A 27267-nucleotide genomic window follows, 5' to 3' on the forward strand; every position below is an offset into this window, starting at 1 on the left:
AGTAACTGAGGGAAAGATCCTAATGACAACAGCTTCCTTCCCTACATGTTCCTGACTTCCTCTCCAGAACAGCTTCCTCCTCTGCACTGAATGGCAACCTTGCCCATCTCTTCTCTTGCATATCTTGAGTAGGTCCTGCAGGTGGATTGCTTCCTACCCACCCCAGCCCTCTGGAGCTTGTCAATGGGCCCCTGCCTCTTGACTCCCTTCCTCTTCCCCCATCTAGCCCACCTGCGATGCACCACCTAAGCAGACTGTCTGCCATCCAGTTGGTCTGTTTCCAACCTATGTTCCACACCACCCCTCATGAAAAACTTCAGCCCAAATTGTTAGTCTGGAAAAATTATAAGATCATGTTTACAGTTGTTGATAATGGAAAGTATTAGACAATCTTCACTGTCAGTGTTGTAATAAGGTACCACAAGTTGCTGTAAAAACAAACTGAGGGTGTGAAAGAGGGAGAACAAGGGTAACAGGAACATATAGTCATGGTATCTTGTTTAATGCACAGTATATTGTGTATTTATATCTTTAATGGCTAGGCAGTTGCCTAGCCATTATCAGATGGTAATTAGCACAGACATCACAGCAAAAGATGCTCTTGAGGAGGATTTGAAGGAGGGCAGGGTTGCTGCTTTACAGATTAGTTCTGGGATATTCCATGAAGAGGGAGCAGCATGTAAGCATGCACAAAGGTATGTTTGTTCTGATTTTGTTCGTGTTGCATCTCTCTGGACAGTAAGCACCTATTGGCTCTGACTCAGAAGATTGGTTGCAAACATCATGTTCATTGGTTTTGATTTGCAGTGTGAATGGATTATGCTCATGACCTATTTATTATGTGTTCATAATATGCATAGAAAAAACTGACTGGAATGCAGTGTTGCACTTCTGGGAGGCACAGCTCCAAAAATGACATTCTAGGGGGAGGTAGGGGCTAGGGTTGTTTTTAAAGCCACCCCAGGGATTCTGTATTCATACAAGGGGCTAGTGCACACTCCAAAGCAGCTCAGACACTATATAGCAGCTCACCCCACTATAGGGACTTCTTTCTCACACCCTGCCCTACTTCCAAGCACCTTTACAGCTGTCCTATGCAGTGCATACACTGCATAAATCTCCCTTAACTGGCTGCAGGGCTCTTGTGGACCTGTAAGCAAGTGCAGTGGGCACAGGGCCTGTGGTGGAGGGAAGAATCCCTCCCAGTGAATTTTAGCACTCATGTCAGAGAACAATTTGAAAACACCTGATAGGGCTGGTCCTAGATGTGTTGCCACCCAGAGTGGAAAAAGCTTTTGATGTGCCCCACCCCACTCCACCCAAAAGCAGAAATACAAGGATTTTGGCACTCCTGAATGGGATGATTTGGTGCCCCAAATCTTGGCACCTAGAGTAGCTGTCCTGATGGCATGGCGCTGGCTAGAGCTTCCACTCTTCCAGTCTTTTGGAATCTGCTGAGCAGAGCCAGCCAGTCATGTCTATTCTATACAGTACCACGCTCCTCATTGTAGTATCTGAGTGCCTTGCTATAGTGCATTTAGCAACATGTCTAACATCTGTCAGGTACGTGTTCTCTCCTCCTGACTTCTGTGGGAGAATAGTGTGCGGTGATGATTGCTGTGTAGGGGGGGAGGGGTTGTGATGGTTGTTCTGGGATTTATTTGTACTAAGAACAAAGAACTGACAGACTTGTGTACAGACCTACCAGGATCACATGTGGATGATGGGCAACGCAGTATGTATTTTAGATTGTTTGTTCCGCTTTATCCATAATGCGTCCGAGAAAGCTCTGTCCTGCACACAAACCAGCTTTATGCTTATGGTAGAGAGCTCTGTTGTGCCAGAGGAACAAAGCTGTCAACCACAGTTGTCATCCTGGAGTTTTAGGTAATCTTTTACATACCTTGGGCCCAGGCCATTGAGCACCTTGAAGATAAGGACTGAGATGTTGAACTTCATTCAATATTCTGCATGAAGTGTAGAGAGCAGAGGACAGGTCTGATGTGCTCACAGTACCCTACAAGCATCCTGCACTAGTTGGAATTTCCTAAGAGCTAAAGGCTTCATGCCCAGATACATTGCATTGTAGTCCAGATGGGAGGTGACCAAAGAGTGACCTGGCCACAGTGGTACTGAGTCCTCTACCCAACCAGAGATATGAGAGAGCATTACTCAGAGGTTGCTATGTGAGTGCTTAGCATCAGTGAGGAATCTAGGAGCACTTCTAAGCTACAGACTGAATTGACCAATGGTGGGTGTGTGCCTCCATCCAAAGGAGACTGTATCATGGCTGCAAACTCCCCAGAGTGCTCTCCTCTTGCCCAGCTGCATTACTTCTGTCTTGCTCAGCATCAGCATTGATTGACTATTCATCAGTGAGCTGATGTTGCCCAAGCAATGGACCATATATGGGTAGTGGAGTGGTTTTATGTGCTGAAGCATAGGTAGAGCTTTCTCTCCTCAAAATAACTGGGGAAAGCTCCTAACTATGCAAATCTATGGGTGACTGTTTTCGTGCTACTTGGTAATTAGATTAATGCTTTGACTATTTAGGGTTTGTTTTTTCAATTCAAGTTCATTCATGCACTTTGCTCTAGATTTTTGTGACCTGTGTTATCCCACAGGGGTATGACTATTAGGGATTGGCAGTGGACTGGAACACACGCTTGACATGCAAGTTTATTAAAACAGTTGTGCCCTTAACATCCACTAAAGTAGGATGTGGGGGAATGTGTAAAATATATTTTATTTTGCTGTTCAAAAGTTCCTTTCTGAAAAGATATACCTCTATGTGCCCTAATTTTCAGAATTAGTCCATTTTATAGTTTAGCAAAAAGTTTAATGTAGCATCCTCGCAATTTCACCCAACAGTTCATTTGACCAAACTACCTCTCTTTTCATTTTATGTTTGCACATTTTTGTCTTGAGCTGATTCTGCATGTTCTATACTGAAAAACAAAAACCAACCATCCTATCAAATTTTATGTGCTGCTGACTTGTAACAAAGCTTCAGCTAGATCTTAAATTTTGAGAAACATGGGGTTTATTCTTCTAGGCTCTGGGTTAGAGAGTCATACAATTTCTCTGCTGTTTATGGCCGGTGTCTCTAGTCCCTCTAGTCTCTTAATGCCCATAAAAACTGCATCTCTGGAAGGACCTCGTTGTTAACAGTGGATTTGTATAATTGAAGAATCCTCTCATTTTCTCCTATGAATTACTTAAAAAAACCCTACAAATAACTTCTATAAAGAAATCTGAACATCCGACAGAGGTCAAACTCTTAACCAATTTCTGATCCATGACAGTATAGTTGGGTGGCCTCCTTCTTACTTAGCACAGCAGGCTGAGTCCTGGGAATGATGACACAGGCCCGAGCTCAGTAACAACAAAACATGTATTTATTATTGCACGAGAGAACAAAGGCAGCTTCCCTCTTACTGCTTCTGACTCCACAAAACATTTTCCCTTTTCTGCAGGCAGGAAGCAGGCACCACGCCCCGACCTTCCTCTCAGGATTATTTCCTTTAGGGTCTGGTTGTGATGTGCCACGCGCAGAGACCCAGCCAGCACAGTAAATTGGTTACAATACTTTACCTGTCACCTTTTAGTGACTTAGGCCCAGATCTTTCATTGTGAGCTGTAATGTAACGGTACACCCCTGCCACAGCACAGACCTACAAAAGCCAGTGGGGCTCCACACACACAGGCACCCACACAGTTCTCCTTGTAGAATTGGGGCTATAGTTTCCTTAAAAGCCTCTTGTGGGGTTTATGAAAGTTCCACCCCCCCCCAACCCCCTGTCAGTCTGCTCTGAATGTTTTTAATAATCTTCTAAGAAAGAAGGCAAGGTGTGATTTGCCTGTCATTGCAGACTGAGACACAATTCTGTAGTGTGGAGGGGGGTGGGAACCTATAAACTCTAGTTAGGTCAAGGTTAAAAGAGTAGAAGTTAAGCCTCTGCTTACTGAGCTGCTGCTAGGCAACAAGTACCATTGCTGCATTCAGAACTTTATGGCCGTGTGACTAATTGATTCTTGACACAAGTCCCTGTTGGTTTGTGGAAATTGAGAACTGTTTCTGGAAGTACAGCGAAACCTCAACATGAATGTCTGCTTCAAGAGCAAACTTGTTAAGGGATATTTGCTGTGCATCGCTTCCTACAGAAAATGGAATTAACTTCTATAGGCAATTACATCTATTTAAATTAATACTTGATAAATTAATACAATTGTTAAATCTCACATCAGACATTAAAATACAGTGGTATTTTGTGTTTGGACATATACCCATTAAGTAAATCTGTTGTGCTCAGACGTGTTTTGAGGTTGCATATAAAACTGAATAAACCAAGGAAAAACAACCTTCCTTTCAAGAGTAATATATGGCACATACAGCACTAAGTGCAATATTAAAGTGGCCTCCACTGCATATAAGGTTTAAAAGCTCACAAAGGGGAGTGCTTGAGCTATAAACAGAATGGGATTTATTTGGGCTTTGATATCCTGGGGGAGTCAGGCAAGGAAGGAAAAGGGGAAGCTGCCTGCAGGAGAAAGGGGGGAAAAAAAAAACAAAAAAAACTAGCAAGTGCCTGAGCATCAAAATCCTCTCTTATAAGAGGTTCACTTCTTAGATAAAGAGAGGATGCATTATGGTATTGACTATATGCCAAATCCTGATAGGATCTTACTCTCATTACTAACTGCAAGAATTGTCTAGGGACCGGGCATTGTAAGAACAGCCTTATGAATTAAGAAAAGGAGTACTTTTAGTCTTTAAGGTGCCACAAGTACTCCTTTTCTTTTTGCAAATACAGACTAACACGGCTGCTACTCTGAAACCTGTCCTTATGAATTAAGCTATTGTTCCTCATAAATAAACTCTGATTCCTGTTTCCTCATACATAATTTATTTCCTTCCTCTTTCTTGGACTGCCGAGGAATGTAAAGGCAGGGAGGGGAAAAGCTGAATATTTTGAAAATATTATGTGAAACCTGTATCAGCAGTTTGGTGGAGACTGCCTATCATGACACTGGCACATGTTATGTGTATAGAAAGCATGTGCTAAATATTACGTGACATTTTTTGCTTCCCTTTTTGTCATGTAAGGGAAACCAGTAAAGTGTGCCTACGCTCATGCAGACTTTTTCTTTTTTGAATCACAGTATTCTCCCTCACTTCTGTTCTCTTGATTGTTGTAATGCAGCAACTCCATATTCTGTTGGATAGCAACTGAGTTTCTGCTTAGGTCAAGTATTGTTTCTGTAGGCAGATCAGAGATTGAGACTTTTTTTTCCCCTTTTTTTATTCTTTTTAAAAAAAAAATTCAACCATTTCAGGAGCCAGATAAGATCGTGTGCAACTACCTAGTAAATCCTTTGGAAAAGGTCTTCCATTTCATGTTGCTTTATGCATAGCTGCAACTAAATCTTTATTATGCTGGTGTGTGTGTCTGTCTGTATTTTGATTTATTAAAGGATATATCTGCCCATCACATAAGTGTCAATGGTAGACCACAAGCCAGGCGGAAATATTTTTGGGTCTTTTCTATACTGCAGTCTGTTACATCTGTATATCTATTACAGATATATGAACCGGGGTGAGTGTAAACTAATGTCCTTTTTGTAATGTGCTGGATTTTCACTTTTTTTTTAAACACCTACCTCTTAGTACCTTCCCTCCCTTTTTTACACTAAAACAAGTCTATTCAAAACAGCACTTAGCAATAGAATACCAGCTTGTATTCATGAGCCACAGGACATACATAATAGAATGAGAGGATACCCTGTGTATATTCTCATTTTAAAACAAAAAAGTGTCCCAGAAATTGTTAAGCGGAATTGAAGTCTGACCTTCTGCTATCTAGAATTCCTAATGGGAAAAGCTAAAGTGGAATGTACTACCTGAGAGAGTACAAAGAAGCTGAGTGAAAAAACAAACTGATATACTTACTCATTTTAAAATTATTCCCAACTCTCTCTTGACGAGTCTTGCAAAGTGATTATGCTAGTTTCATAAAGAGGCCAGAGTAGAAATGTCCAAATATCTCTTGGTGAACTTTACTCCTCCCCTTTTCCCCAGATTTGACCCCTCTTTCTTTTTACAAATTATCTGCAAACACATTTATGATTAGCTAGCCATTACAATCTATCTGGGCTATAGACTGTTCATGAACTGTTCACAGCCTTTGAATATTCAGAATTCATTTTATGATCCTTGAGATTGCTCATCTAAATTGCATGGTAAGGTTTCCCTTGCCTTATTGCATGGCTTATCTTTTTAAATAGGAATATCTGGCAAAATCAGTGGGGTGTTGAATCTCTTGGGGTGGGGGTGGGGGGAAATTGGGGAGCACTTTAGCGGGAGAGGCAAAAATGGAGATGAGCAAATTTATCCCTCCTGAAATTACACTGACTTAAGAGGGCTCACACTAAGGATGAATTAGGCCTAGTGTATTTACTTTTTGTTAGATTTTTCTCTCTTGATCATTCTCTTCTTTTTTTGTTTTTTCCCACAATTTCTCCTGAATACATTGTTTCAAAAAACAAAGTATGGGTCCGTGTTGTGGCTTTCAAAGTTCAAAATTTAGCAAAATGGGTATATCTTTGCCTTCTGTAGAAGCACAAAGACCCACAATCAAACCCTAAAGTGTGTAGCACCATTAGACACAATCATTGACTCCAAATTAAAAACAAGAAAAAGAATAGACACAGACATTAACTGAGCATGAAACTGTCACCCTTTGCAATCAATTTATTCCTGGATTTAACAGGATAATTACCATATGCATTTTTTGAGTCATTTTCAAGTATTAGATATTGTTGCTTTTTAAAGAAATATCATTTGTACATTTAATTGTTTTGTTTTTTTGAATACTGGTGCATTGGCAATACAATGCAAAATACAGACTTAAATGTGTGAAGAAAATTTTGTTGCACGTCTTCTTTATTACAGAATCTTAAATAGGAAATAATTGTGATGATGAATTGAGGTAACTTCAGCCTAATGAAGGAATTGTAATTGCCTGTGTCTTGAATTCTAGCAAGGCAATAATATCTGCTGGGTTTCACCATCCGTGTGTAAGCAGTTGTGATGCTTTATTTATGACTGCTCCTGGCAAGGTTGTTATATTATTCTCCAAGGCAACTCTTAATGAAAATTCTGTCAGCAATCAGATGAAAATCTAAAAATATTTAAGTGAGGGAAGGTTTTTCACCTTCTAGACATTATCAGCAAGAAAAGATGCCTGGAGTTTCATACTGAGTCTTTATTAAACCCTTTTACATTGTTGCTTGCTCTGTGAATTGTTGCCACTGTGCAAAAATATACAGGCTCCCTATATTTTTGATTCACAAATTTTCCATTGTCTGTTTTTTCCATATTTTGTCTTTTTAGGTGAACACTTTCAAAAAATGATCTCACCTAAGCCATTTTAGATGCTTTAAAAAGCCAAGATAGGAAAAGAGTTGGTTCAGCTGGGAAAAGAGTTGGTTCAGCTGTTTAATCTACAACATTAAAAACAGCTATGATATAGCTGATTATTTTGAATGTCATGCCAAATTTTCAGAAGTGTCCATTAATTTTGGAGGCATTCACTTTTTGTGTGCTCAGTTGACAAGATCTAGGTGTCACTCAGAAAGGCTGAAGAACCACAACATTGAATTAATTTGCAGTTGAGAATGCTCGGCACATTCAGAAAATCAGGCCCCAGATGTCTGAAGTTGGACCACCAAAAGTTGAGAGAGCCAAAAAGAATGGACCTTTTATGACCTTTAATTTCTGTGATGTTGTGGTGCTTAATGTGCTTTATAAACATTATATTATAAAGATCCTCAGATTGATCGCACTATAGAAGGTAAAAATATTAGTAAAATCTACCTGAAGATCACACTTCTTGAATATTTTGCTGCTTCAATAAAATATGCAAAGAAGAATTTTCCTTCACATTTGACAATGAAGTGCTCCTTTAAAACCAAACTCAGATTTCTTTTTTGATGTTACAGTGAATGATCTGACTGTAATAAAACACACAATCTAATTCCAATGCTCGTTATGCTATGTTGTGTAAATTATAATACCATATGTGTCTGGGTCACTTAGCGATTTCTGTAACCATTTATCTGTGTAGGGAATTACTATGTTAAACTAACCAACTTCTTCTGGTGGAAGGGACCTGCTTTCAAGCTTCGGAGAGATCCTCCTCTTCAGGGCTGAGCAACGTCCTGAGTGCCCTCAACTCCCATTGAAGTATGCTAGAATTTAGGGTGCTTAGCAGTTAGGGTGAGTTGGAAGAATGCAGTAAACGACTAGTATTAAGTCATCAGGAGCATTAACTTTATAAAATACTTCTATAAAATACAATCCAAACTCCTTGTATATTGTAGAAAGTAAATTAAAAAAATGAAATTGCAAACAAAATCAGAGATGGTAGAGGTATTTCCATAAAGATGTAGCCTTGTAATTTATAGCTTGTCCAAAAAAAAAAAAGTTGGGGGGGGGGGGGAAATCGCATGGGGGGTGGGGGGTAATTTCCGGCAGTTTTAAAAATATCAAACTTCAAAATTTTGGATGTTTTGAGACAATCATTGGTTGAAAAGCAAGGGGGGGGGAGAGTTGGAATGTGAAATGTTTAATCAAATTTTTTTTTTGTTTTTCAAATGTCTAGTTTTCAAAATTAGAAATTTTAATCAATACTGGTTTCAGAGTAGCAGCCGTGTTAGTCTGTATTTGCAAAAAGAAAAGGAGTACTTGTGGCACCTTAGAGACTAACAAATTTAAATCTATCCCTGTTTGCTGTAGAGGATGTTAGTCTCTAAGATGCCACAAGTACTCCTTTTTTTTTTAAATCAATACTAGGTTTTTCCCCACACTTCAACCAACCAAACAGTTCTATTGGTAACCATTGGCATACCTCTCACTTCTGACATCTTGACACTTGCATCTCTGTAATTATAACGGTCATTCATTGGTGGCTGGTTATTGAGCTAAGTCCCACCAATAATTGGGGTTGGGTTGGGTTAGAAGGTGCAAAGGGGACTTTGGGAGGTTCTTAAGTGGGAGGAGATTGGGTTGAGGTGGTAGGTAAGAATGAAGAGGATATGAAGGAAATGGTGATGTATATGGTTTGTGGGGGAGATGGTGGGGTGAGAATTTCATTGGAGGGGACAGATTGCAACTAGGAGAGAACAGTGAAAGAATCAGAAATAAAGACCATTTTTACCATTGAGTCTTACCCCAAGATGTCCCAGTTTTTTTTTATTCAGAAAGCTAGAGAGAATGGATGAAGCATGAGGGCACTCCTTTTTCTTCTCATTTCCCCATCAACGTTCATTATCCCTCTCACAAAAAGCTTCCCAGTGACACTCTTGACCTCTGAATCACAGCTTTTCACTTTGAAAAGTTTGCCACATGCAGCTTCACCACTTATTTGGGACACCAGCCACTACTGTATTTAGTACTTCAAGTAAATGGTATCTGAACATGGTGAGGAGAGAAACCGATAAATTTCTAGTTCTCTAAAGGCTCCAAATCTACTGGTAAATCACTTTAAAGTAGGGAAGAGTACACCTTAACTAACTGCCTATCCCCTGATAAATTAAATTTACTTATTCTGCCCCATAAGGTATAAGTCGACTGGGACTTTGGAAACTTGTAAAAAATATCGTCAGTGATGTGATGAGAAAAAGAGGGGAAATTCTAGAATGACCTTCTCAAGCATGAAACTGAGGGCCATTGGTTAAAAGAGCTGCTCAGCTACCAGTGTGTTTCAAAAGCTGAACTTTATTTCAGAGATAATACAACAGAAATCATTAGAATTGTACTAGAGATTTTTTTTTCCTGAATGGCTTCCTGTAAGTCAAAAAGTGAGGTTAAGCTAACATATACTTCTATTTACCAGATAGCAGCTGTGCTTCTTAAAATGCATACAACCGCATTTTAAAAAGCAAGTTACCTTTTAGCAATAGCTGACAACTTTTATATAATTCACAGGCTCTCATCCTGGGAGTGACAACTACTCTCCATTTCTTTATGGCTAAATGGGATTGGAGGCCTGAATCTTTCTTCTACTTGTAAAATGGGGCCACAGTATGAAAAAGGTTGAGAACTATAGTTCCATATAACAGCTGTAAATGTTTTTGTACAAGTAACTATTCCACATATCACAGATATGTGCCTTCAATGCATCTTGATGGATTATAATCTGATATTGTACGAACAGGGCCATGCAAGAGTGCAATGAGCAGCTGTAGGGTATGCTGAGTAGAATGCACTCCTGATACCAACATAGCAGATCCCATCTATTGGTCTGCACCCTGCATTTTGGGGTTACACTTGGGTTGCAGTAGTTAGGGGGTGGGGGAGGTTTGGGGGAATATTTGCCATGCACCTGCAGATCATACTTGTGTCGCATTTCTTGGATTCATTTACAGCCATGGTCATGCAATGCTGCACATCTTGGCCTATATGTAGAGTCTAGGGAACCCAGTTCCACATTCTGTAGATGACTGTACATTAAGTGGAAACCCTGTTTATGAAGGTGCACGGAGATCATTCTACACCATGATCTCAATTACTGTATTGTGTGCTGGATGTGACTTATGGGCTGGAAGGCAGACCTTTACTTGATCCTTTTAGCTCAAGTCCCCACCCTTTTTATTTGTGTAAGTTTGAATGTAATTATATAAATTTTGTATAAACTTTTAAAAAAAAAATTATGGTGCCCCTATAACAAGGAGAGCTATACTTCACAGCACTGTCGACCCTCTGTGTGAGCTCCCCAAATCTTGTTCCTCTCTCTGTAACAAAACATCGCTATGGTATCATTTCTATCCTAGCCGCTCACAATATTTTTCAAACTTTGAAACAAATGTCTGCATTTGGGCAGGCTGCATTAGCCCCCACAAGATGAATGTTTTGGAAAATTTGAGTGTGTGAAAATTGGAATCTTCGTTTTGAAATATTTGTAAGCATTCACTTCAATATATTTATAACGAAATAAGTATTTACAATTAGAAATCCAGTTAAAAACATGCTAAATTGTTCTTTGAATTCTTAAGATCAACAAACTGAAACAAAAACAGTGAGTTTTCCAAACATATATAATCTTCAGGAACAACCCATTTCCCCCCACTTTGACCCGCCCTCCCAAAACATACAACCCTACAACAATTCTACATTTTAGTATGAATTATCCATTGTAAATGTTGCTCAATTTCTTGTTTTGTCTTTTATGTTCTGCATTTCTTCCTTTTGAACATTTCCTCTAGCCATCTTCAGCTAAAATACAGAAAGAACAGGCAAAATGAAAATTTGACAAAAGGTATCCAGCCTCTTCATATACAGGAACAGAATTTGACTCTATCGGCAAAAATCACTTTTAATGAGATCACATCAATTAATATTTGGGAGAAATGAGATGATACTGTAGCAGTTCCTATTCAAGTTTGCTTAATATTTGTTATCAGAGCCATTCATTTTCAAACATATTAATGATTTTTGAAAGAATCTAATTAACCAGATTAATTATTACCGCACTATCTTCAGGGATATTTACTAACCTAGGCGATTCTCAAAAACCCAACATTCATTCTTTTCCCTTGGCAAAGTACCATGTTTAATATGAATTTTAGATTGAAGGACATCCTTAATTTAATGAAAATTAATCTCAAACTATTAAACGTATTGAGAGAATATAACGTAATAATCATGAGTACTTTGGAGATAACAAACAGAGCTTTGATGGCTTTAATACTCAGTTAAGTATAATATGATCTTGGTCCTAGAATAAGAACAACAAGATTTAGGGCTAATTAAGTACTGTGGGAACATGAAGTTGTGTTAGTTTTGCACCCATCATCATAACACATCACCTATATATGTGTGTATGTATACACACACACATGTACGTTCCACTGTCTCTTTCTCTAAAATAATTTTCTTTATTCAAAAATCTACTGCCTCTTTGACAACATACATCAAAAGTTCCTAGTACATAGTCTTAGGTCTAATGAGCTATACACTGACAGGGTGAAACAGGAGAATGGGAAGGAACATCACTTCCCCAGACTTGCATTGGTCCTTTTGTGTTTTTCTCCTGATCCTCTAGTGCTACTTTCTTCAGCTGCTCACTGTACTGCAGAGTAGAGGAAGCAGAGCCCTGCTGAAGCAAGACTACCTGAATGTTTGGCCCTATTCACAGTATCCGTTGCAGGGAAAGAGGAAACACTGCATCACTTATGTTTAGATAGGCATGAGTTATCAGAGTTCAATGCAGTACTGTATAAAGAACGCTGTTGCCTTGTGAAGGAGTCAGCAGGACTAGGATCACTTGGCAAAGGTGATTTCAGATGTTTGTCATGGAGGGAGCCTGGGGAGCATTTGGATTCTGACAGGTGAGGGGCCCAGGGAAATAATTAACATTATTTCTTTATGGCCATACCCAGGATGAGATATTGAGGATGGGTATATTTATCCCATGTATCTTCCAGAAACACTCAAATGTGTATATTTGTAGCACTCTGGAGGGTAACTAGATAAAATACTGAATATGTATATACCTTCCGTAAAACATGGGGGAGTTGGCAGGGCATGCATTATGCATTACGTAGGAGGTAAAAATAAGAGGTAGCTGCTCAAATAGTATGAGTATGAGAAACAATTGCAGAAAATGTCTTTCTCTTGCAGAGCTGTTGAATAGACAGCTGATCAAAACATGTCAGCTCCGTACAAAAATCTGCACTTCCCACTCCATAAAAAATTCAAACCGCAGCAAACCATAGGAGGCTGATCTATAGGAGTACATGCTGCATCTGACTAAGTGTTTGATAAGCTAGCTGTGGGAGGTACATCTGTGAGGCTCTATTGCATGGTTGCTAAGAGCCTAAATGAAGACAGCTGTGATGACTTACTGCTAGCATCAGCAGGAGCTTAAATTCTGTCTGCTACATCAAAGCTGTTGTTGACATCTGAAACTAAAATATCACCGAGATGCCTAAAGTAGATCTGCATTCCTTTTTCATTTTGCCCAGGACAATGTTTTTATTTTTATATATATTTTAGATATTATTTTCTGTGTGTGTGTGTGTATATATATATACTCTCTCTCTCAGAAAATAACATCTAGAATATAGAAAAAGCAAGTGAGATCAAGACTATAACAGGGTTCAAAAAAGAACTAGATAAGTTCATGGAGGATAGGTCCATCAATGGCTGTTAGTCGGGATGGGTAGGGATGGTGTCCCTAGCCTCGAGTTTCCAAAAGCCGGGAATCAGCAACAGGGAATGGATCACTTGATGATTACCTGTTCTCTCATTTCCTCTGGGGCAGCTGTCATTGGCCACTGTCAGAAGACAGGATACTGGGCTAGATGGACCTTTGGTCTGACCCAGTGTGGCCATCTTATGGTCTTATAAGATAATGAGAATGTACTAGAATCAGAAATACTGTAAAGTGTGTGTGTGTGGGAAATCTTAAAGTAATGAGCATACTATTGAATTGGCATAGCAATGTGCAGTTATCAAAATTCCATGGGATGCAATAATCTGATTTTTTCCTAATATAATATATGGGGCCACATCTTCAAAAAAAATCTCTCATTTTGTACATACAATGAGTGAGTGTATCCGTAAGGTGGTACTTTACAAAGTAGCTGGTATCCCCCCAAGCCCCTCAGGAGGCTGTACAAGGGCTGATTCAGTCTTTACTGTAGCTTATAGCAGCCCTGACAGATGCTCTGAATTGCACCCCAGCTGCAAAAGCTCCCAATAGACCTTTCACTAACCAGAGATTGCTAGAGCGCAATGTGCTCTGTTCAAACTTCTTCTCAGATCTGGCATGTTCCCCATGCCAGGGGCTGAGTAGGAAGCTAATAGGGGGTGTGACTGGAGTTGCCAGCTGGCTTTTTAGCTAGTCAGGAGCTATGATGGGGCCAAGGATTGAGCCCTATATATCTAAATCATGGATGACGACAATAATAGGTATTCACATCCACTCAGATACCCCAATACCAATGGCATATGGTTTATGTCTACACTGCAGCTGGGAGGTGGGATTCTCTGCACAGATAGACAGACTTTTCCTAGCTCTGCTCAAGCTAACCTGCTAAACTATCAGCGTAGCTCTTGCAGCACAGGCTAGCCTCTTGAGCTTGGACCTGGGAGGGAGGTGGGATCATACTAAGGCAGCGAGCCTGAGCTCCCCTCCCTGCAGCAATGTCCACACTACTATTTTTAGTATACAGACTCTCACTAGCCCTGCTCTGGGAATGCCTCTTCCCAGGTGCAGTGTATTGGGCTCTGTCTACCCTACAAACTAGGGGTGAGATTCCCCCGCTCATGTCCACATTCCCACTGTAGCTCTCATGGAGTCAGAGCAAGTGTAAATAGCAGTGTAGCTGTGGTAACGCGAGCAGCAGCCGTGGAACCACGGCTCAACCATGCCTCCACTGGCACTACCTTTGCTACTGCAACTACGCTGCTATTTATACTCAGGAGTATATATGCACATGAGCTGGGGAATCATCGCTCCCTTTGTTTATAATGTAGCCCTAGCCTTAGAGGCAAACTGTGCTGTGATGGCTTTTATAACAAAGCCTTCAAAATAGTGGAAAGAGAAAATCCTGGCCTATAACAAATACCCCGAGTCTCTTCGATGCATAGTTCAGTAATTAGGCCCCAGAGTTCTGATAGGTTTTTGGGCATTGGATCCAAAGTATAGCAGAGCAATGAAGAATACATACGAGGCATACACCTGAACAATGTAAATGTCCCACCTGTTAGAATGGCTAGTTGAGATTATAATAATCTTGTCATAAACCAAATGACATTTTTGTTAATATATCACTCATGAAAGATTCAGAAATTACTGAAATCCTTTCTAGCTACACAAGAGAGAGGCCTGTCAGAGGCATATGATCAGCCATTCATTTAATGAGTTAATAAACCATTTCTGTTCACTACCGCTATGGGCGGGATTCAAATCCGCATTCTAAGGATGAAATCCCTTTTACAGTTCCTGAGCCATTTAGGATGAATATAGAGGCAGAATCTTACTAACTGTTGATTTGTCAGAATTCTCCCTTATTGCTATAAAATGGTTTTTTAGATTAGGACTTGAATAAATAAAGCGTGCTTGTTTAACATTCCAGTGTCTTTTCCCTTCCCCAACCTCCAGTTTTATATGAAACTCAGATTATAATCACAGTCCTGCAGAGGGTATATAAATCTTAATTGTGATACCATGATAAGGAATACTGTATTTATACAGTTTTTATTATACTGTTCTTACTCTGGTCTTTGGGCATTAATATAGTACATGTTCAAATTAACAGAACTTTGTCTATAAACTGGCACAAATCCCAATGAAAATCTGAGCCCCATTTCTATCCAAATCCCCTGAAATAATTTTTAAATCCAATTTCATTAATTAATTAATTACTCCCATTTAGGCTTCATGTTGTCCTCAGGAAAGGCACTATTTTATCAGTATAAAACTATAAGGAAGGATTTTATTGTAGCATTTACGTAACAACTATCAAGGGAATATGCTATTCATGTATCTGGTTTCAGTGATATTTTGAATAGGATTATCTTGAGGGGGAAGAATGGTTTTTTTGGTATTTTCAAGGGGATAAAAGGAATAAACATGGCCTAGTGGCAAAAACTGAGAGAGCGTGCAAGCGATCCCTTCAGTGAATTCGTTGGGTCTCAGCCTGCTGGTAATTTCACTTTGTTACATAACACTTTAATCATAGCCTTATCACAGTCACTGTATAGTTCCTTACTGTAACAATAAGGGGACTGTGAAAGATTCTCCAGATCCAGAGAAAATATTTTCTTTTTACAACAAGTGGCATTTTTTGTTTGTTTTTTGAGAAGTGCTTCAGGAAAGCACTTTCCAACTGACATTTTATGAAATTACAAATCCTGGTGACAATGGGAAAGGAATGCAGTGCCAAAGATGATAATATTGCTGGAAACGCATGCAATGACAGTGGCAATGTCGAAGATAAAGCCAGAAGTAATTTTCTCAAATCAAATATAAACACATTTGGGGAGACAAGCTCTAAATCAAGACCAGCAGTATGTAGTCTCATTTTCTGTCTGCCTAATCTAATATTAATCTTATATAAAACATTAGTATCTGAGAGCCTCAGAAAAATGATCCCAATAACAAAATTAGTCCTGCAAAGATATAGTTTAATCTAGTTTTCTCCCTACTTCACTTAAAATCCTGATTCCCTTATCTGCTTCCTCCTTCCCATTGAAGAGACTCAGGGATGATAATGTTATGAGCCAATACAAACAATTCTAGATTTTTATTCCAAAAAGAGGGTTTTCTGTTCCCATTGTTATCCAGGATAAATATTGAAATATATATATACCCTTAACTTAAATTGCTCTGTTTCATTTAGCAGTGAAGTCGTGCATACACTTTCATATGCAGAGCTTCTAACCTTCAGATCCGTATTTTTCACAGTTCTGCCTGTATTTCCCTTCCCCTTGCAGTCAATGGTGGTAAACCATTTATTTGCCTAGGACATGATGAGGCGCTAAAGCATAGTATTCTATGTTATATTATACCAGTGGGTGCATAAATGTTGTAAATAGGGCTGTTGATTAATCATTAACTCATGCCATTAACTAAAAAAAATTATTTGCCATTAAAAAAATTAATCATGATTGATTGCTCTGTTAAACAATGGCATACCAATTGAAATTGATTAAATATTTTCGAATGTTTTTGTACACTTTCAGATATATTGATTTCTATTGCAACACAGTGTACAGTGCTCACTTTATATTTTTTATTACAAAAAACTGTAGTGCAATCTTTTTATCATGAAAGTATAACTTACAAATGTTTGTTTTTGTTATATAACTGCACTCAAAAACAATGTAAAACTTTAGAGCCTACAAGTCCACTTAGTTCTACTGCTTGTTCAGCCAATTGCAAAGACAAACAAATTTGTTTACATTTATGGGAGATAACTGCTGACTGCTTCTTATTTGCAATGTCACCTGAAAGTGAGAACAGGCATTCGCATGGCAGTTTTGTAGCCGACGTTGCAAGGTATTTACATGCCAGATATGCTGAACATTCATATGCCCCTTCATGCTTCGGCCACCATTCCAGAGGACATGCTTCCATGCTGATGATGCTTGTTTAAAAAAAAAGTGTTAATTATATTTGTGAACTCCTTGGTGGAGAATTCAGAGTAACAGCCGTGTTAGTCTGTATTCGCAAAAAGAAAAGGAGTACTTGTGGCACCTTAGAGACTAACCAATTTATTAGAGCATAAGCTTTCGTGAGCTAGCTCACGAAAGCTTATGCTCTAATAAATTGGTTAGTCTCTAAGGTGCCACAAGTACTCCTTTTCTTTTTGGTGGAGAATTGTATCTCTCCTGTTCTGTTTTACCCACATTCTGCCATATATTTCATGTTATAGCAGCCTCGGATGGTACCAAGAAGGTACTAAGGTGAGATTTCTAGGGATAGATACAGCACTCAATACAAGGTTTATGAATCTGAAGTGCCTTCCAAAATTTGAGAGGGATGAGGTGTGGAATATGCTTTCAGATGTCTTAAAAGAGCAACAGAACAAAACCACCAAAAAAGAAAATCAACCTTTTGCTGGTGGCAACTGACTCAGATGATGAAAATGAACAGGCATCGGTCTGCTCTGCTTTGGATCATTATTGAGCAGGACCCCATCATCAGCATGGACGGATGTCTCCTGGAATGGTGGTTGAAGCATGAAGGGATATATGAATCTTTAGCGCATCTGGCACGTAAATATCTTGTGATGCTAGCTACAACAGTGCCGTGTGAATGCCTGTTCTCACTTTCAGGTGACATTGTAAACAAGGCATGGGCAGCATTATCTCCTGCAAATTGTAACCAAACTTGTTTGTCTGAGCAATTGGCTGAAGTAGAACTGAGTGGACTTGTAGGTTCTAAAGTTTTTTACATTGTTTTGTTTTTGAGTGCAGTTATTTTTTGTACACAATTCTACATTTATAAGTTCAGCTCTCGTGATAGAGATTGCATTACAGTACTTGTATGAGGTGAATTGAAAAATACTATTCCATTTGTTTTTTACAGTGCAAATATTTGTAATCAAAAATAAATATAAAGTGAGCACCGTATACTTTGTATTCTGTGTTGTAATTGAAATCAATATATTTGAAAATATAGAAAACATCCAAAGTATTTAAATAAATGGTATTCTATTGTTTAACAGTGTGATTAATCGCAATTAATTTTTTTAATCGCTTGACAGCCCTAGTTTTAAATCAACCTAACTGATGCACAATTTAAGCTTTTTAAGATGGTTTGAAAGGATCTCCTCTCAAAATGGTTGGTTAAATCCTGGAAGCAATTCTGTTGTTTTTAAGTCATCCAATTTAAGTCAACTATAATACAGAATAAAACTTCTTTACTCTGTAGTGGGTCAGTGAGTCATAACTGCCTTGCCTGGTGTGATTTATGATTGTAATTCATTAATGACCTTGAGAATAATCAAATTAAATAATGTAAACATACAGAAGTTAAACTGAGATGCTCCATATAAGAATATTCAAACACTTTATTAACTTTAGAAACTGTAATATTCTTCCTAATATAGCAGTACTATAAAGGTATCAGGCATTTATAGAAAAACATTTTTAGGAAATTGTATATAAATGCCATCCATTTACAAGCAGATGGTTATGGTTCACAGAGCTGATCCTGTAAGTTGATGAGTGAGAAGCAGGCAGGCATAGTCTAATAAAGTTAAGACTCAGGCTGAGCACCGGGAATTCTTAAATTCTAAACCTGGCTCTAACACCTATTCCCTTTGTAGCCTGCTCAAGTTGCCTAACATTTCTGCCTACTTTTTTCCATTTCTAAAATGGAAATAATAATACTTAGCAGCTCCCATGAGAGGTAGCTTATGTAGGTAACTAGTGTGTGTAAGAACTCTGCAAATGCAAATGTCTATAAACATGCTGAATAGTATCATTATGGAGGCTCCATAGGAAAAGCTTATAAATATATTTGAATGTTCTAAACATGTTGTGTATCTAACACATTATAAACCGAGACCAAATTGCTTTTGGGAATAGTTGCTCTTTTAAGATTCTACAAATATTACTACGGAAAGTAATTTAATTCAGTTTGTATTCTTTGTAGAGATTAAAGAGCAATGTTGGTCAACAGAATCTTTCAATATTTGGTGGCTTATTACAGCACTGAGTCTCTGCTTTCCCAGGCAGAGATCACACAGGTACATGCTTGTTACTCTGATTAAACTGAATAAAATAGTTACTTTTAAAAGTACTTATTAGACACAAGTTCTACAGTAATTTAATGTCACATAATTAAAGACCTTGGGTTAGACCTATGGCTTGGCTCCACTGAAGTCAGTGGAGGCAGGCTAATTAGCTGAGGCTCTAATCCCAAACCGAAATGCCTAATTGCAAACACAGAGTTGAGGTTAGCATTCAACCATAACGTCTGTATTTGCCTGCTTGTATGCTTAATTTCTAAACTTAAGAAGGCAGTAACGTTTGGTTCTTCCCCCCCCCCCCCCCCGCCATTTCCTTATTCTTAGTGGAAATGCAACTTAAAATATCCAATAGTGCAGCAACATTTAAAAATACATTGTAATGTAAATTTGTTAAGCCTCAATTTTCTAGGTTAGATTATTATTGGATTTTAAGATACAAATCACCCAGGTGTGGAGGAGTCATGCTGCAGGAGGAATTCCAGTTGACTCAGTCCAGTGTGTCCACATAATGAAATCTATGTAAACTTAATTTTAGCCCATTTCCAATGGCTTAACACAAACAAATACTCGGCATGCAAATGATCATGCAGACTTGTGATTTGCCATGAAGTCTCATGGTGATTCCACTGTGCTTGGTTTACTTAATGGAACAAAATAGTATTCTAATGAGGTTTCACAGTTAATCTTGCATGGTAATTATGACGTCTATTTACTTCATCACAGTATGTTTGAAATTGTATTTATAGGTTCATGAGGCATTTATTGGGTTCCAACAGCAATCCAAAAATCAATCTTCTCTGGACAGCAATACTGTCTTACCAGTACTGATATTTACCAATACTTACCAGTGATACTGGTAAAGTAATACCCTTTGTGGACAATTCCCAGTCTGTCAGCAAAGCATCTGAAAGTTTGGATGGTTACCTGAATCTCTGATTTCTGCTTGTTTCGTTTGAACAAGCAAACTGGAAAGTGCATTCAATCAATAACTAAGTCTCTATAGAAAGGTGAGGTAAAATAAGATAAAGATTTCCTTATACCAGCAATGTATTTTCTGAGAGAGAGAACTAAAATAACAGCAGTCTATCATTTGGTCTTTCCTCTATCTTTCTGAGGAGAAAAAGTTCAAAGAAAAATATCCCCAGGGTTTGTTATGCTTTTTATATTACTCTGAACAAGACTAATACAGACTTATCAGAAACTCTAATTTAGTGAATCTATTATCTTTTTCCTTCTATGGCACTATAGTGAGTATTATGATTTGAAGTGCCAGCCTCAGATTAGCAAATAAACCTGTATAGACAAATGATATTGAAAGATCAGAGGAGAGTTCATTGTCGTCCTGCTTTGTTGTCTCCCATATTCTTAAATTTTAAAAGATACAAACCTTAAATACAGAAATAAGAGAACTGTCATTCTGGTCTCTAAGGCTTCTGCTACAATTGGTCTCCATTCTCTAGCCAAATCTGACTGGAACTCTAGAAGAGATGATCTCTTATTTGTTGCCTTTTGACATGCTTCCACCAAAACCCCTCGTCCCACTGATTCAAAATCTGATCTTGCCTGCTAAATTGATGGAAGAATCTTTACAGCAAGGAATATTTGAGACTCTCTCCCCAAATAAAGACAATGTGGCTTCATCAGGCTGCCTCTTCCCTACAATTCCACTTCTCAGGGCTTTGTGGATGCTGATCAACAAGAAAAACCTCTTTGAGGTCAGCTAAGCTACGATCAGGGTTTTCATTAATTACTTTTGCCACAATTGGTCAAACTCAGAACACAGCTCTTAAAACTAGTCCTTTTGTTACAGATCTTCTGTATATCTTGGTCTCTTGCGAAGGGGTCCAAAGTGAGGGAATGTTTTAAGGCTACCATAATGGGCAGAGGGGAAACTCTAATATTCAGTCAATGGTCATCAGCTGAGCTGATTGAATTTGTTGGGTTTCAGATAGGCCCCTTGCCCTGATTAGAGAGAAGATGATCTGTGGCCTCAAATCAGAAAAGGTAAGGTGTGACCATAACAAAAGTCTAATGATCATCCACTCAGATACCCAATCTAGCAGCAAAACCAGATGGAAATTATTGCTGGTTTTGTGTGCTGAGCTAGAAATCACCCTGGGCAGTTCCGCATTGACAAGCTGACCATTAAAAATATTAATAATCTCAGAGGGAAATCTAGGGTGCATCCTATTCACCAACACTAATAGTGGGGAGATCCTTAAAATAGGATGACGTAAAATGGAAACACCTAACAGGCATCGATTGCTACTGCATCCACTGCAATGGATAATTTCTACATAATTTCTTAATCTGATCACCAATGTCATTAATCAATACTGCTTATGAAAGACACTTTGAAAAAAAAAACGGATACCAACTTTCAAGTTCTGCAGAAGTGAGCAGCTTCAGTGTTCAAAAGAATGAAAGGAGGAGTTAATTGCATAGATATCTAATATTTTGTTACTGTTGCTTGACTTTGACTTGATATTAAAGGAGAGAAATTAGGAGGAAACACTTAACTGGACTATTAGCTCACTCAAATATTGGGTTCCAGTCCCTCTCTTCCTGAAGCAAAGTACTGTACTGAGCCTATACGTCACATGGCCTTTTGGGACCATTGAGCAAACTTCCAGGCAAAAATAGATGTCTGACACGTATATATTTAATCTCCTAGCTAGTTGCAGAAATGTAAGAGGATCCCCACAATTATTGCACAAGGAGAATCTAGTTGATATCTCTTCCTCAAGCTGAGTGCAGCATCTACTCTTCCTGTTCTCATCCCCTGATTCAGAGTCTTTCTTTGAGACTGCTGCAGTTGTATCTTTGGGAAGCTTAATGTACATTTAAGATATATTTAACATCTTCCATTAGATAAACATCAGTTATTTAGAAACCTATTATGCTATCAATATGTATGGTAATCAATAGCTGATAAGTATTAATGAATGTTTTTATCATGGCACAATATACATTTATAAACCATTTTACATGCTGTGCAGAATCTAAGTTCTTCACTGTAACTGTTCATCTCTGAGGCCTGGAAAGGGGGAGACCTAGATTCAATGTTCAGGTCTGCATCTGCTTCTCTGTATGATCTTGGGCAAACCCCTTAAACTCTCTGTGCCACATGTAAAAAGGAGTTGATTCATACTGTGTACAATATAGTAGCTCTCAAAGTACTTTTACAAAGATGAGTAAGTATTATCATTCTGGTTCACTATGGAATAAATCCTGCCCCTTCCTCTGCAGCAGTGGAAGGCTTAGCTTTGCAGAGAAGGTGGAGTTGCTGTTTTGGGGCCCCATGCAAAGGATGTGCAACTCCTACACAGCACAGAACCCTGACTCATCTTTACAGGTGATGGGTGAGGGTAGACCATGGATAAGTGTAGAGAATTATGATATGGATCTTCCAATCCATCCTGTAGCAGGGGCCACACCAAGGGATAAAGAGGCTACTCCAGCTACTAGGCTGGAGCCTCCCTGGAGCTGCTCTGTAGTGTAGAGAGGATTCCTTACCCCTTCATACCCCACATACACCTGTTGAGATGTACTAGCTAGGAATTGGGCTATAACAAAGTTATATTAATAGTTAATCATTCAGACAGTCAAGCCACAGTTCATATGCTTTAATTTACAGGGAGCATGTTGCTTTTATTACATATGGTATAGTCCCATATTGGGAACCTGTCTCTAGCAGCTGATATCCCATATGAACTGAAATATATCAAGGCATGATAGATTAGCTAAGGCTAGTTTCTTAGCTAAGGCTTTTTGGGAGTGGAGATGTTCATCTAAACAATATGCACTATTTCAGTACCAAAAAAAGGAAAGAACACTCCTTGGTTCCTATCATGTTCAAATCCCAAAGGGGTCTGTTTTTTTTTCTTTTTAAGGAAAAAGACTTCAATACTGCAGCTATACTGTACTGGGTAACAAGGGCCTTGAATCAGCAAAGTATCTAAGCACATGCCTAACGTTTAAGCATGTGAGCAGCCCCCATTAACCTCAGTGGAACTACTCCAGGTAACGAAAAGTATGTACACGTAATATATAAAATGTGTTTTGATTCTTCAGTGCCTTGCACCTTATATAGCTTAGAATGACTTGAATTGGAAAAACGTGTCCATATAATTTTGAAAAAAGTCAGAACAATTCTGACATTTCCCCTCCCTCTTCTACCACCTGTGATGTAGTCACTAACAATTATGGAAACTTGAGGACAAAGTGGGTTATTTCTGATTGGGTTGGGTTTTTCACTTTGCTCAAGTGAAAATGACTGTACAAGGTGCAATGGGGTGCAGAACTGGGCCTATAATAAACTATATATTAGGTCTGATTCACCACTATTACTCTAGTTTTATACCTGTAACTACAGAGAAAGCAAGAGTTAAATGGTGTAAAATTGGTGTAACTGGTGAATCAGGCCCACTTTATATATAGCAAGGTTGTGAGGGACAGATCTCTATCTTCTGAAAAGAGGGCAAGAATTTTATTAAAATCCATTGACAGTACCCGAAGTACAGTATTTATATAAAATGCATTCATTAACACTAACTTGACTATGGAGAGTTCACTATCTAATACGACTAAGTTTTATTTTATTTTATTCTTGTGCAACATTTACGATCCTACCACTGAATTTTTGTTCAGATTGAAAGCATTTGTTGGCAACATCAGATAAGGAATATTGGTAGTGATATAATCCAAGCTGTGGCAGGAAAATAGGTATTTGGCTTGTAAGTAATAGGATAGTCTTGTACTCTGGGGCATGAAACATTGACAAGCATAGGAAGCCCACCAGGTATGTGGATTTGAGCAGGCTGATGTCTGTTGGCTGTGCAGAAGTTTTCAGGAAATGTGCTGTGTGTCAGGTCTAGTGTAATAATTGTTTAGCGGGATTACATTTGGAAATAAAGCAAGTTTATTTTTCTGTATTAATTTTCTTGCTATACATAAAATGAGGAAACTGCAAGCTTCTGTATCATTCCAACTATAGGTAATGGCTAATCTATAAAATATGGGATGGTAGAAAGTCTCTCTGGTGCATATTTAGTTAACTTACATTGGTTGGGATTAGATTCTACAAGGGTTTCATTACAACACATATGCACCACTTACATAGAACTCTCTTTTATTCGCTATGGAATAAAATGTCTACCACTAAATGCAAATGAACGAAATTGTACATTTTTTTTTCTGATTTAAACTTAGCTCCACTTACTTCTTCTGAAAAATCTTTGTATCATTGATGACAAGAGAATATACTATGCTGTCAATGGATGGGTCTTTACTAATCTGATTTGTGCACTTATACTATTACTAATAGCAAGGAAAGTATAGAAGGTTTCTTTGGCCATAAGGCTAGAGCCATTGTGAGTACATGCCTGAACCAGAGTCCATTGACATGTACTGGACTATTTCCATTGATTTCAGTGTGGCTTTTGTATCAGGCCCTATGTCCATGAGGAGCCGAGTATCTCTGAACATATCTGCCCTCCCAAAGTTAGAGCAGATAAGTGACTGCAACCCTCGTTGCACTGAGTCTGCCAGTCAAGATTTACCACACTGACTCATGGCATCCCTCTTTATGAGAGGTGATATCTACAGATAAAAAAGGGTCATTGTGGAAGTAAGGTAAATGAGTACCGGTACATTATTTCAGCAATATGAGTGGCAGAAATTAAATTCCCTTACATCTCTGTCCTGGGCCACTCTGCTATAGTAAGGTTATCTTCAGACTGTCTACTCTTAGTCAAGAAGAATTTATTGAAATGAAATATTCAGAAATAACTGGTAATTAGGTAAACATTTTTGCACTTACGGTTTTATTGTATGTAACCTGTAAACAGAAATAAGAAGGGATCTAATGGCTCAATGCTGCTCCCATTTAAGATAACAGCAAAGCTTCTTTTGTCTTCAACTTGAAGGGATCCTGCTCTGAGAGCAGTGATGAGAGAGGAATATTTCTTAATTTTATTGTAAACATTCTCTGTAGGTGTTCTGGTCACCATTCCAGCTGATTCTAGGCAAAGCAAATGATGTACTACAGATAGGCCTGTAGTATACTCCTATTCCTACAACACTACCACCTAAAAAAGTTATAGGACTCATGCGTTCTGAGACCTCTGATTGCAAGAATTTGGATTCTCCATGCGCATGTAGATGCCGTAAAAACTTCATTTCTGTTTTTAAAAAAATATTCTTTTAAACATAATCCAAATTATTTCAGGCCAATCCCAGACCTAGATCCCCTGATTGTAGTTTGCAATGCTGTTCTCTAGCCACTTGACCTGTCCTCTCTCTGCATTTTTAAGGAAACATTGTTCCATAGATACCTGTGGGTTCTTCAAGTTTAGAAATTAAATAAAAATGTAATCTTTCAAGTTTTAACTCAATAAAACTTTAACAGTGCTCAAGTGAAAAGCAGGTTTCAGTGACTAAGGGGAAGATCTAAATTACTGAAATATGGTTATGTTGGATTTACATTTTTCTCAGTGGATGTAGGTTGATGTGAAAAATGTTACCAGCATCAGTGAGAGATAAATCACAGCATGTAGAATTTTATCACTAAAGCGGGGAAAAATTGGCATTGTAAATGATTTATACTTCAAATCATAAAGTGGATTTCATGAAGTCACGCCTAAACTTACCAGTGACTTTGAAATCATGCTATTGTTAAATTCAGGAGATGACATTACAAAATGATGTACTGCAGTAGTGTGGGGTTTTTGTTTTTTGGGTTTTTTTGCGCTGTAAATCAATTAGCATTAGTGTTTTCGATGGCAGGCCTTTTATTTATGAAAACCAAACACTCAGCTCTCTCCTGATTAATGAACTCATTATTTGAACTGGGAGATCATGGTGTGTAACACGTTGTCCATTTCTTTACAAGACTAACAGGGTTGTAAGATGTCGTTCCACTATGCGGCTTGAGTAGGTCTCCTCTCCTGGTAGACAAAAGCAATTCTGCTTTGCTGGTCTGAATAAGAGTGTTGTGCCAAGTATGGAAATCAGGCACAATGGGCTAGATCCACAAAGGCATTTATGCACCTAACTGACCCTTTTGTGCCTAAATACAAAATTTAGATTTTTAAAACCCCTGCTCAACTGCCACCTAACCCTGTAGGCACCTAAAACCTCGGCACTTACACTTCTGCTGCAAAAGTCCCTTAGGTGCCTAAAAATCTACTACTCAGCATGTGCACAGCCACCTGAGTCCTGATACTTAAGCCCTGGCCTTCTCCCACGTATTGGGCTGCAGGGCCCAATCCTGCAGGGGGTCTCAGAGCCTGCCTAATGAATTGAGAACTGCACAAAGGGGGTAATGGTGATGGTGCTGCCACTCTTATAGCCTTTATCCAAGTGGTTAGAGCACTCACCCAGAATATGGGAAACCCACGTGCAATTCCCTGGTCCAATGAATATTTAATTATTCATACAAAATGGGATATCTTCAACAGGAGAAATTGAGAGCCCCACCCTTATAAACCCTGGACTAGCCCATAGCCTGGTGGTTAGGGTATGCTCCTGAGAGGTGGGAGACATGGGTTTGAATCCATGCTCCAAATCGAGCAGAGGGGCTACTGGAAATCTCTCCCTCTGTATAAGTGCTCTAACCCCTAGGCTAAAGGTCATACGGGGAGGGGCACTGTCCTCCTTTTTTGAGAGAAAGGGCTTAGGCTTCTGCAGGAGAAGTTGAATCCTGAGTAGAGACAGGCATTTAAGTCCCCTTGAGGGGCTGAGCTTAGGACCCATCCTTCAGCATTTCCTGCTGGATAGCTCAGGCCACTGCCTGATCAGCTTGCTGAGTTTTGTGGATCACATTCTTAGGCATCTATCTTTCCCTACGCATTATGTACAGATCCTGGGCACCTAACTCAGGGCTGTGGATTCTGTTAGGCAGCAGGGCACCTAAAGTTATGCATTGCAACACTGAACTTAAATCCATATTATGGACCAAGTCCAGTGACTTCTTTCATCTGGGGAGAGAACTGTATA

At 38.8% G+C, this 27267-nt stretch overlaps 2 long non-coding RNA genes across 4 annotated transcripts in view; one reads left to right on the plus strand and one right to left on the minus strand.

Annotated features, from left to right (window-relative positions):
• LOC144930496 (uncharacterized) overlaps nucleotides 1-27267 on the plus strand; it is a 178373-nt gene that overhangs the window by 88890 nt on the left and 62216 nt on the right. The gene's annotated exons all lie outside the window — the stretch shown is intronic.
• Nucleotides 11160-27267, minus strand: part of LOC140909977 (uncharacterized) — a 175361-nt gene continuing 159253 nt past the window's right edge. Inside the window, exon 3 of the long non-coding RNA XR_012158396.1 lies at nucleotides 11160-11275. This is a non-coding gene — a long non-coding RNA (uncharacterized LOC140909977). The remainder of the gene's footprint in view (nucleotides 11276-27267) is intronic.

The sequence above is a fragment of the Lepidochelys kempii genome, chromosome 4 (genome assembly GCF_965140285.1).
Source record: "Lepidochelys kempii isolate rLepKem1 chromosome 4, rLepKem1.hap1, whole genome shotgun sequence".
Classification (NCBI taxonomy): domain Eukaryota; kingdom Metazoa; phylum Chordata; order Testudines; family Cheloniidae; genus Lepidochelys; species Lepidochelys kempii.